The sequence below is a fragment of the Mytilus galloprovincialis genome, chromosome 5 (genome assembly GCF_965363235.1).
Source record: "Mytilus galloprovincialis chromosome 5, xbMytGall1.hap1.1, whole genome shotgun sequence".
Lineage (NCBI taxonomy): Eukaryota > Metazoa > Mollusca > Bivalvia > Mytilida > Mytilidae > Mytilus > Mytilus galloprovincialis.
The window spans coordinates 96,912,128-96,922,939 of NC_134842.1; the positions used below are offsets into that span (position 1 = coordinate 96,912,128).

Below are 10,812 nucleotides of genomic sequence, written 5' to 3' on the forward strand. Positions count from 1 at the left end.
ATCAATCTAATTTAAAGACGCAACAATTTTGCCTCCTGATGCAAGTCTCATAACATCACTGGAAAGCAGAATATCAAGAGAAGTTGGTTGTAGCATCACCTTGTCACACACCAAATCTCTTCAAAACTTCAATTGTACTTTTTGTTTTTGAGTTTTTCACAAAATAATTTTGAATTTGCCCAACAAAATTTGCATGCAGTATGGCAATAATATGTTTTGTCCTCTCAAATGTCAAATACTGTTTTTGAATCATATGTTTTCTCGAATTCAAAGAAAAACGCGTTAAATTTCTATCTAAAAAACTATAAGTTTGAAAGTTTTACTTGGAGATGGTATTATATTTATGTCTTCATCATTCCGATGATCCTTGATGATATGTGCATAGAAAATATTTACGAAAATAGCGGGAAATTTAACCAAAAAATTTATTTTTGGATTTTAAGATAATTACCCAAAACCGTTAATTGAGGGGTACCCCCATTAAAGGGATAAAATACAAAAATGTGACCATAGAAACTTTTTACGACCAGACCGAAATTAAAATATAGATATTATTCTATCATTAAAAAAAATGTGCAGCCGTGTGTTATTCCGGACCATTAAACTCGTTAACTAAGCGTCTTTTTCGATGTAAGTTGCAGTACTATTTATATAAAGAAGAGTGTTGATACGCTGTATTAGATACAAAGTATTCGTGTTTATAGGCTCAAATCTGATACATATCCCTCGCATTTATCATTGTGTATGATTACCTTAGGTGATTCGACATAAAGATTTAAGTAAATATTTTTATTTAGAATTTCGATAAACAAATTGAAGTCATCATGATTTTTATCTACGTGTAAGAAACTAACTAGTAGTACTATGTTATTTAAATGCAACTTTCTATGTTCTGATGATTTACTAATGTTTTGGAAAGGGTGAAGGTTGGTACCAAATAAAACGTTTAAACCTGCTGCAATTGTTTGCACCTGTTCTACAGAACCTGATGTTCAGTAGTTTGTTGATGTGGTCATAAGTGTTTCTAGTTTCTCATTTTTATAGAAATTATAGTTTTCCCGTTTGAATGGTTTTACATTAGTCATTTTTGGGACAATTCATAGCTTACTGTTCCGTGTTAGCTAATGCTCCGTGTTGAAGACCGTAATTTTACCTATAATGGTTTTTCTTTTTTACAAATTTTGAAGTTCAGAGATACAAATGATACCAATGTCACTGGAAAAAGTTTTAAAATCTAAGCCGAAGAAATACCTTTAACTCAACGCTAAAAAAACAAAACAAATTAATATAACCATGATAACAGCAACACACATTATGCCTGCACACGAAGAACGCTCTGAAAACATTGAAAATGGAAATGGGGAATGTGTGAAAGAGACAACAACACGACCATAGAACAAACAACAGTAGAAGATCACCAATTAGTCTTCAATGCAGCGAGAAATTCCCCCACCTGGAGGTGCTTCCTTCAGCTGGCCCCTAAACAAATATATATGCTAGTTCAGTGATGATGAACTCCATACTAAACTCCAAATTATACACAAGAAACTTAAATTAAAAATAATACAAGACTTTACAAAGGCCAGAGGCTACTGACTTGGGACAGGCGCAAGATTGCGGCGGGGTTAAACATGTTTAGGAGATCGCAACCCTCCCCCTATACCTCTAGCCAATGTAGAAAAGTAAACGCATACCAATACGCACATTAAAATTCAGTTGAAGAGAAGTCCGAGTCTGATGTCAGAAGATGTATCAAAAGAAAATAATTGCTTGTTTGAATTTACAATATTTAATTTGAGAAATATTTTATTGAAAAAAGGTCAAGATTTCATGAAATCGTATTCAGGAAATGTAATCGCTAGTGTAATTAGAATTGAGGTTAACGATAACCTTCTGTGTCTACGATTTGTGTTGCATAGATAGAACAAAAGGCTGTTTCGAAGAAGATTTAGTCAAACTCGTTTTATATCGTTCTTTATAAAACGCTGAAAGAACCTGGTATATGTGACATGTTTAAAAGAGGGACGAAAGATACCAAAGGGACAGTCAAACTCATAAATCTAATATAAACTGACAACGCCATGGCTAAAAATGAAAAAGACAAACAGAAAAACAATAGTACACATGACACAACATAGAAAACTAAAGAATAAACAACACGAACCCCACCAAAAACTAGGGGTGATCTCAGGTGCTCCGGAAGGGTAAGCAGATCCTGCTCCACATGTGGCACCCGTCGTGTTGCTTATGTGATTACAAATCCGGTAAATAGTCTAATTCGGTGGTCACATTCATGAAAGGGAAGGGGATTGTAGTTACGACGTAAGGAACATATCCGATATCATTTGTGAAACGGTTATTCCATAACGATCAACCACCTCGTGATGGCGTCCGTAAAATTTACGAAGGGATGATTTCAACTTCACCATTTGGAACTCTTGGTTTAATAGCTTCCTTGTGAGCAGTAACCCCCTATCAAGAAAATCATGATAGGAAACGCAAGAACGGGAATATCGTATCAATTGGGAGATATATACCCCGTGTGCAGGTGCTGCTGGAATGTTGCTACTTAGAAATGGAAAGTTCACAATTGGAAAGCTGAAATCATCTCTTTTGTCGTAAAGTTTTGTTTTCAACCGACCCTCATTGTCAATTTCTAGATGTAAGTCAAGATATGAAGCCAACTTAACTGTATCTGTAGTATCCTTTATCTCCAATTCGATGGGATAGATGCGTTCCACATAGTCACCACATTTTGAATTGTTTAGTGAAAGAACGTCATCTATATAGCGGAAAGTAGAGTTAAAGGATATTGCTAACTTCTTATCTTTCTTCCTAAGAAGTTCCTTCATGAAGTCAGCCTCATAATAATAAAGAAACAAGTCGGCAAGTAGAGGGGCACAGTTTGTTCCCATTGGGATGCCGACAGTCTGTTGAAAAACACGTCCTCCGAACGTTACAAATATGTTGTCAATCAAGAAATCAAGCATCTTGATAATATCGGTTTCAGAGAATTTTTTGTTTGAATCAGAGTGATTCTTTACAAAGTATGATTTATCCCTCCCTAAGACAAGATACTTGTATCTACGTTGGCCATTCTTTTTTATGAAGCAAAGTAATACCAACTCTTTCAATTTGTCTTTTAGTTTGGAATGTGGAATACTTGTATAAAGAGTAGAAAAGTCAAATGTTTTAATACTGTTACAAGATGAAAGAGAGTTAGATTGTATGTACTCTAAAAGATTTTTGGAATTTTTAAGTATCCACATCTGATTCACGCCACCTCTAGAATAGGCAGTTTCACAATAACTTTGAAGCCCGTCTTTGATTGCTGATAAAATAAATGTTAATAATTTAGAAAGAGGTTTCGTGGAGCACTTGGAAGACCCAGCAATATACCGTTGTTTGTAAGGACACTTATGTAGTTTAGGTATCCAATACAGTGATGGAAGATCCAGTTCTTCATCTTTGGTTGAAATACCAAAGGAACAAAGAACAGACCTGTGATTATCCAGGATTTCCTCTTTTAGGTAAGTGTCGTGAGGGTATATGTTGAGTTTCCAAGTGAATTGTCTATACCTAATTCGTTTATCAAGCAATTAATGTAGTGACTTTTACAGACAAAAACGATGTTATTTGGGGCTTTGTCTGCGGGGACAACAACACATTTATCATGGAGGTCGGATAAGTGTTTAGCAACATTTGGGTCTTTAAAGATTGACGTAGCATGGGCATTGATGGACCCATTCAGTTTCTTGATTCTGATTTGTATTAACGACCTCACTGCCTTAATCCATTCGGATAGAGTGTCTACGTCTTCCTTTTCACGTTTAGCCCATTGCCTGGCATAATCCTCGACTGAGTCCATCAAAATTTTAAAGTTGTATTTCCAATTGATGGATTTAGGCTCACGATATTTCGGACCTTTCGATAACACATTTCGTAGAGAAGTGTTATTAACAATGTTAAGGTCACCGGTAATAACGTGGCCAGCAGGATTATATATGAATTGCGTGTTCAATCATTATGATTCTATGAAAAGCGTAGATTACCTTTTTTCCATAGTAACGTACATCAAGAAAAGAGTCGAAGAATCAAAATGTATAATATATGGGCCTACAATTTTAACCTCACTTCTTCTAGTAATATTTGTTCCCCAATACTCTTCAACTTAGTATTTTATTCTGCATATTTAATATTATTTTTATTCGAGCGTCACTGGGGAGTCTTTTGTAGACAAAAAGCATGTCTGGCCCAAATATAAAATTGCAATGCTTTTTACTATGATTAGTTTCTTCTACTCGAATCTAAATAATCATGCTTAGTAACTGTGAGCCTACTTTAAACAATACCTAGTTACATAATATTGGCTCTGAATAGGGATCATTCACGGCTTTTCACGGCAGGCGGCGCTGTGGTTCCATAATGTAATGTCGCATGGTGTCGCTACCTTCTAAATGCAATTTAACCAACAAGCAAAAACCGATGCATGGGTGACCTTTTTCAAAAGAAGATGCAGTTCCCAAAAGTTTTTACGCTGAAAATCCGCCCCTTATTTAGTTCGTTTTATTTTATAGAAAAATAGTAATGATTCTCATGGTTTCATATGCTAGATGCGTAGTTGAAATTTATTGTTGACTAAAGAATATTGTTAGTCATTGGAATGATATTTATTTCACACTTCAATTCGGCCAGTGATGTAATAATTTCACCAATTGTGTATGTTATAGAAAACTATTTAGCAAGTTTATTCTTTTAGATTTGAGAAATAGAAATGCCGAATTACGTATCCGATGAGATAATTGAAGACTCTACCATCATGCTGTTGGTCTTGTTATAGTATGACATATATATATATATATATATATATATATATATATATATATATATATATATATATATATATATATATATATATATATATATATATATATATATATATATGTATAGGTCTAACATTGTTGGGTTGATGTTTAGACGAGTTGTATATACATTATGTACACAGCCATGTATCACCATCATTGATGGCAATCCGATGGATAAATCTGTTGTACAGTTGTCACCGACTCAGACGTATATATATATATCATGACACAAAATTGAGGGGAAGGGGAATACATCAATGTATTATACACGACTGCATTGATAACTTTTTTTTATTCTTTCAGAGCAATTCAAAGTAAAAATTTACAAATTGAAAATCTCATCACAAGATTGAGAGACAGTGAAACCGACAAGAAGAAGATGAAAGATTTAATCATTGCAGATAGAAATAAAATGGAATCGTATGTACAAAAATTTTTGGATAACAATTGTTTTCTTACATTAACTCACTATCTGTAAATATTATTGTTATCAACATTAACTTGTAAGTCGCCAGAAGGACCGAATATCGAATACTATAAAGCTAACCCTTGAACAGACATTTCTTTTTTAAAGTATGATAAAATTTATATAAATATGTATCGAACATGTTGCAATCATCAATACATTTGTTTAAAATCTATAATGATTGTCGTGGTACTTAATTTGAAAGATAAGTTTCCTCTATATTTATAACTACTGGTATGCAAGGAAATATTAAAGTTTTACAAAAGAATTAGCACAAACACAACTTGTCTATCAGCTGGGGGGGAAGCCAAATAAACATTTTTGTTTTCATTTTTGATTTAATATAACGTCGACCAACATCTTAATATGCAAATTCATTGTTCATAGCTTTATGACACTTTAAACAAAATGCCGACTCAAAAATGGTAATATGCTTATTATGTTAATGGAATAAACGAAATAACTTTTCTAGAATGGTACAAATTACACACTTAATCATTGCAAATTGAAACTATAAGCTGATCCAGCGGAGGCGCCTGGGGTGCACGGGCCCCGCCTATTCTTGGAAGAATTAAGTTGATTATGTAGGAAATCACTGAAGTATGACAGGAGCGGTCACCCTTATGATCAGTCGACGCCCCTTCCTCCTTTTATGAAACATTCTGGATTCGCCACTTGAAACTCCACAGAAATTTATGAGACACCGGTGAAAATGAAACAATGACGGTTTTAGACTATGTCTATCATACGAGATATTGAACTCCTTAATCTGAAGTTATTACACAATACATAGAGAAAGATATGGTAGCATTGGATATTAAAAGTTAACCAGGAATACTTAAGCTCAGAATTGTAATGTCCAAATTGAATGCTAAACTTCAATTAGTACAGTAAAACCGTGCATTCTGAATTGGTTTTTTTAGCCCCTTTTAGCTTGCTTTTCGGTGTGAGCCAAGGCTCCGTGTTGAAGGCCGTACCTTAACCTATAATGGTTTTACTATTATTAATTGCTACTAAGATGGAGATTTGTCTCATTGGCACTCATAAAACATCTTTCTATATATTTTTGAAGAGTACCGCGAATTATGCCTTTACCCATCAACTTAATTACCGGGTAACCATTAAGTCAATGAAACGAATTTATCAGTCACCTGTCCGGCAAAGTGTTCAATTTGACTTCAGTCATAAACGTTTCATCCGATGCTCCATCACTTATCGTTTTGTATTATTCTGATTAGTTAACATAGACACATAACTTATCTGTCTCCCTTTTGACTTGACAGAATTGTCCTTCAATATGGCATACTACATATTATTTTGTGACATGTGTATGTGCATAACTACAAATGTTCCTGATGAAATACGGCCTGACTTTTGTTGTTAAAAAGTATGCAGTTATTTAATATGTAACTATGCAATAGATCAAAATATGTTTCCAGAGGTATGAAGATAGCTCGAGGCCAACGGCTGTGGGCAATAGAACAATGAGCTGATTTTCATACCTAGGGAAATATATTTTGATCTATTGCACTGTTACACATTCAATAACTGTTTTATTACCTAATACATACTGAGTCAGTGTTGTGTTGTCATTTAAATGTTATATTTCACATGGCCATAAAAGAGGGATGTTTGGCATGCCACATAACCAGATTCAACCCACCATTTTTTTCCTTTAAAAATGTCCTGTACCAAGTCAGGAATATGGCCATTGTTATATTATAGTTCGTTTCTGTGTGTGTTACATTTTAACAATGTGTTTCCGTTGTGTCGTTTTTTTTCTCTTATTTTTGAGTGTGAATCTACATTACTATAAGACGTGTCACGGTACTTATCTATCCCAAATTCATGTATTTTGGTTTTGATGTTATATTTATTATTGGATTTTGTCTAATGCTTAGTCCGTTTCTGTGTGTGTGTGTTACATTTTAATGTCGCCGTTCTCCTATTATGTTTAATGCGTTTCCCTCAGTTTTAGTTTGTTACCCCGATTTTGTTTTTTGTCCATGGATTTATCAGTTTTGAACAGCGGTATACTACTGTTGCCTTTATCTAACAAATTCTTAGAAATAAAACACACGAAAGTAACAACTGTATTAACTATAATGTGTAAGGAGCATACATGTACAACCAATCCTTTAGAAATTCATTAAAACGAACATGAAATCAGAGTAAATCAACATTTGCAAACCGCTCCATCGCGAAAGTTATTTGCAGACGACCTAAACAATAAAACCAAGAACGTTTATAAGACCCAATTTGATTGGACAACATGAATACCTTTCATTGACAAGTAATCAGAATTTCCCATAATGTATGCTGTAAATTTTTTTATTTATATAAACTACTACTTTCAAAACTGACATCAACAAGGGTAAAGTGTTCGGCTTACAAGATATTTCCAAAGGTAGGCATAACTCGACATTAATCAATCAATGTGTTAGTATCCATGCCTTTTTCGTTGATGCATGACTGAAATGACCGAATGTATTGTTTACGCGTTGAATAAATATATTGCATTGCATTGCATTATTTAAGAATTGAATGCTTCTTTTTATAACTTCATTGGGGTATAAAGGCGTTGATCGAATTACAGTCAGTAAAAGAGCAGAAATCATCTCTTTTGTCGTAAAGTTTTGTTTTCAACCGATCCTCATTGTTAATTTCTAGATGTAAGTCAAGATCTGAGGCCAACTTTACTGTATCTGTAGTATCCTTTATCTCTAGCTTGATTGGATAGTAAAAAGTGCGAAAGCGCTTTATTCTAAAAATGTGCGCACGGCCAACGCTTTTACAACCTTATGAAGTTACAAAAAGAATCATTCAATACTTATGATTACATTTTTTTAGCTAAGATCATACAAACACGATTTTTTTCAAGTTTTTATTTCATTTACCTGTGCACTTTATTGTGGGACCTCGTGTCATCATGAATGATAGATTTTATTGTGTAATGAAGTTGATTAAGGAATATTGCGAGATGTGCAGTTAGTCAATCAGAATAATGTTTAATAATGAAACATACATCTAAGGTAATTAAATTCATATACTAACCCAATCGGCTATTATGAAAAACTATGGTGATAACTTTATGATATATTATATGTGGATGATTTCATTGACAGCACTCAACGCGAACCAAACAAATCCACCAGGAAAAACAATGCAAAAGAAAGCCAGAGTTATCAATCTTGATAAAATTATTTATTGAAATTTGCTGAAGGTTAATTTGGAAACTTTGGCAAAGATTTTTACTTTTTGTTTTTGCGTTATCATTGAGTAAAACGCTATGGTAAGTCGGCCTTTGTCTTATTATCAGTTTTTTTTAAATTATGTTTTAATTGTTAAGGAAATAGGGAAATAGGGAAATAGGGAAACAGACATAAGGGCATTCCTTGTTCCTCTCTCTCTTTTGAGGTGGGCCGTGAGATGAGTAAGAAGTCTGGAAAGGTAAACAAACGGTTATAGAGATTGTTGCATTTTGTCTATTTGTTTGTTTATTTTTTTTAAGTTGAATTGTGAGTGTTGTGCCGATCTGATGAGTTAAGCCCTTAAACTTGATTTCTACCGTGTGTCATTATGTTTTGCTGTTACAAAACGGTCAAAGATTCTATGATATGCTTATATCATCAAGCATCAACTGATTTGCGGTATATTATATATGTTTACGAAGTCTTAACATTTGAACTATCGAAATTTGTTTGACACACATGGATCTTGCACCTTACGTTGAATGTGAGTGCAAATCAGCAACTTAACAAGATATATTTAATTTTATACATTTGTGTCTATCAGTTGACTTTAAGTAAATTTCATTTGTTGTATTATCGCTCTTTATTTTATGTGATTATTTATTCAGTCGTAACACCTAATACATCAAAATACCAAGAAACGTTTTATTTTACTTATGTCAACTTGCATGATATATGCTTGTCTAATCTGCACCAAAACAATTTCAATCGCAATAGGGAAAGCAATGATCAATTTAAGTTCAACCGATATGTGTATAAATTATGTTTCTCGAATATTTTTCTAGGATGTTGACACTATATTTATGTGGATTAACCTGGTACAATAAAAGTTCTTCAATAAATCAACATAGAACGTGGTATCCTCGTATTCTAGATAATGCTGAAACCTACAATGGGGTTAAAATTTCAATTGTTACTTGTGATCCGACTGATTTAAAGTATGGAAATATACCATGGAAGCCTTTTAATCGATATAAGACACAGGAACCAAATTTGGTTTATGTTCATAATTTGGTTTGTGTTTATAATTTCCCTGCTTCTGGAAACTGTACAACTGACCTTTTACAACAATTCAAGAGTGTAATGAGGTCTTGCATAAGGGAGCGTTTTAACATGGTAATTGTGTTTACTTGTCCAGACGAGATGGAGTTGCTTAATACACTTAAGGACCACAAGATTGATAAAACATGTCATGTAAACGAATGGCTTAGTGTATTTTCGCAACCTCTTTCATTCATGGTTCGGGATAATGGTATAAAGTGCATGTTTATCAAAGATCGGGAAAGCAATGAATTCCCTGGGAAGTACAAACAAGACCTATATAGTCTTTGTGGCCTCGACATTTAATGAATTAGCAGATATGATCTAGACTCCACGTTGGAGTTTCAAATTACTCAAGTCATTAACAGTAGTGCATCGTTTAAGCTTTAATCGTGTGAATACACGTACGTTTTTGTTTTGAAGTCATTAATGATAGCATTATATTCTTTAATTAATTCTTTTGTCTGTTTCTCTTATTAATATATATTATATAGACTAATGAAGACACTTTATTTCCTTTTAATTTTTATTATTATTATTATTATTACGCGGTTTTGACTATTGCATATAAAGTCAATGCGTCATCACAAAATCTTATGTTCCATCTTTACCACAAAGGTAGTCCTTCAGTTTATCGAGGACTCGGTCAGTTCAACTGAAATTGTAAAAATGCTTCAATATTGAGTAGACTAAGGGTCTGTCGACAGTAATTTATAACTTAATACTTGATATTTGTGAAATTTATTGTATCTAGTGCTAGAGATGCTGTTTTTGCTAAATGTATTTAATACCTAGAAAAATGTTTCAAGAACAAATACAGTAACTTTATTTGAAAATGTAGCAATTGTAATTATTCATTCGAGTATTCACTTCAAAAACTAATATATTTCATTGACAGCTAACTTACTCATTGTTTGGATAATAATAAATGTATTTGTTTTATTCCTTTGTGTTATTGGCGGTCATATCAGTCTTCACAAGTAACACGAATGATTATTTTAAATAGATACCCTGTATGTTTCATTACAGCGTTGAGAATATTCTATCAGTTATCGCCTGAACAAAAATGTGTGATTTCTTTTTTAGCTCACGTGGCCCGAAGGGCCAGGTGAGCTTTTCTCATCACTTTGAGTCAAGCGTCCGGCGTCGTCCTTCGTCGTCGTCGTCGTTAACTTGTAAAAAAACTCCC

The 10,812-nt window shown here is 33.5% G+C and overlaps 1 long non-coding RNA gene across 1 annotated transcript; it reads left to right on the forward strand.

Annotated features, from left to right (window-relative positions):
• The first annotated feature begins 5,161 nt into the window (after nucleotides 1-5,161).
• On the forward strand, nucleotides 5,162-10,565 carry LOC143074870 (uncharacterized). The gene is made up of 2 exons (XR_012978138.1): nucleotides 5,162-5,285; nucleotides 9,368-10,565. It is a non-coding gene; the product is annotated as an uncharacterized LOC143074870 (long non-coding RNA).
• Nucleotides 10,566-10,812: the final 247 nt, after the last annotated feature.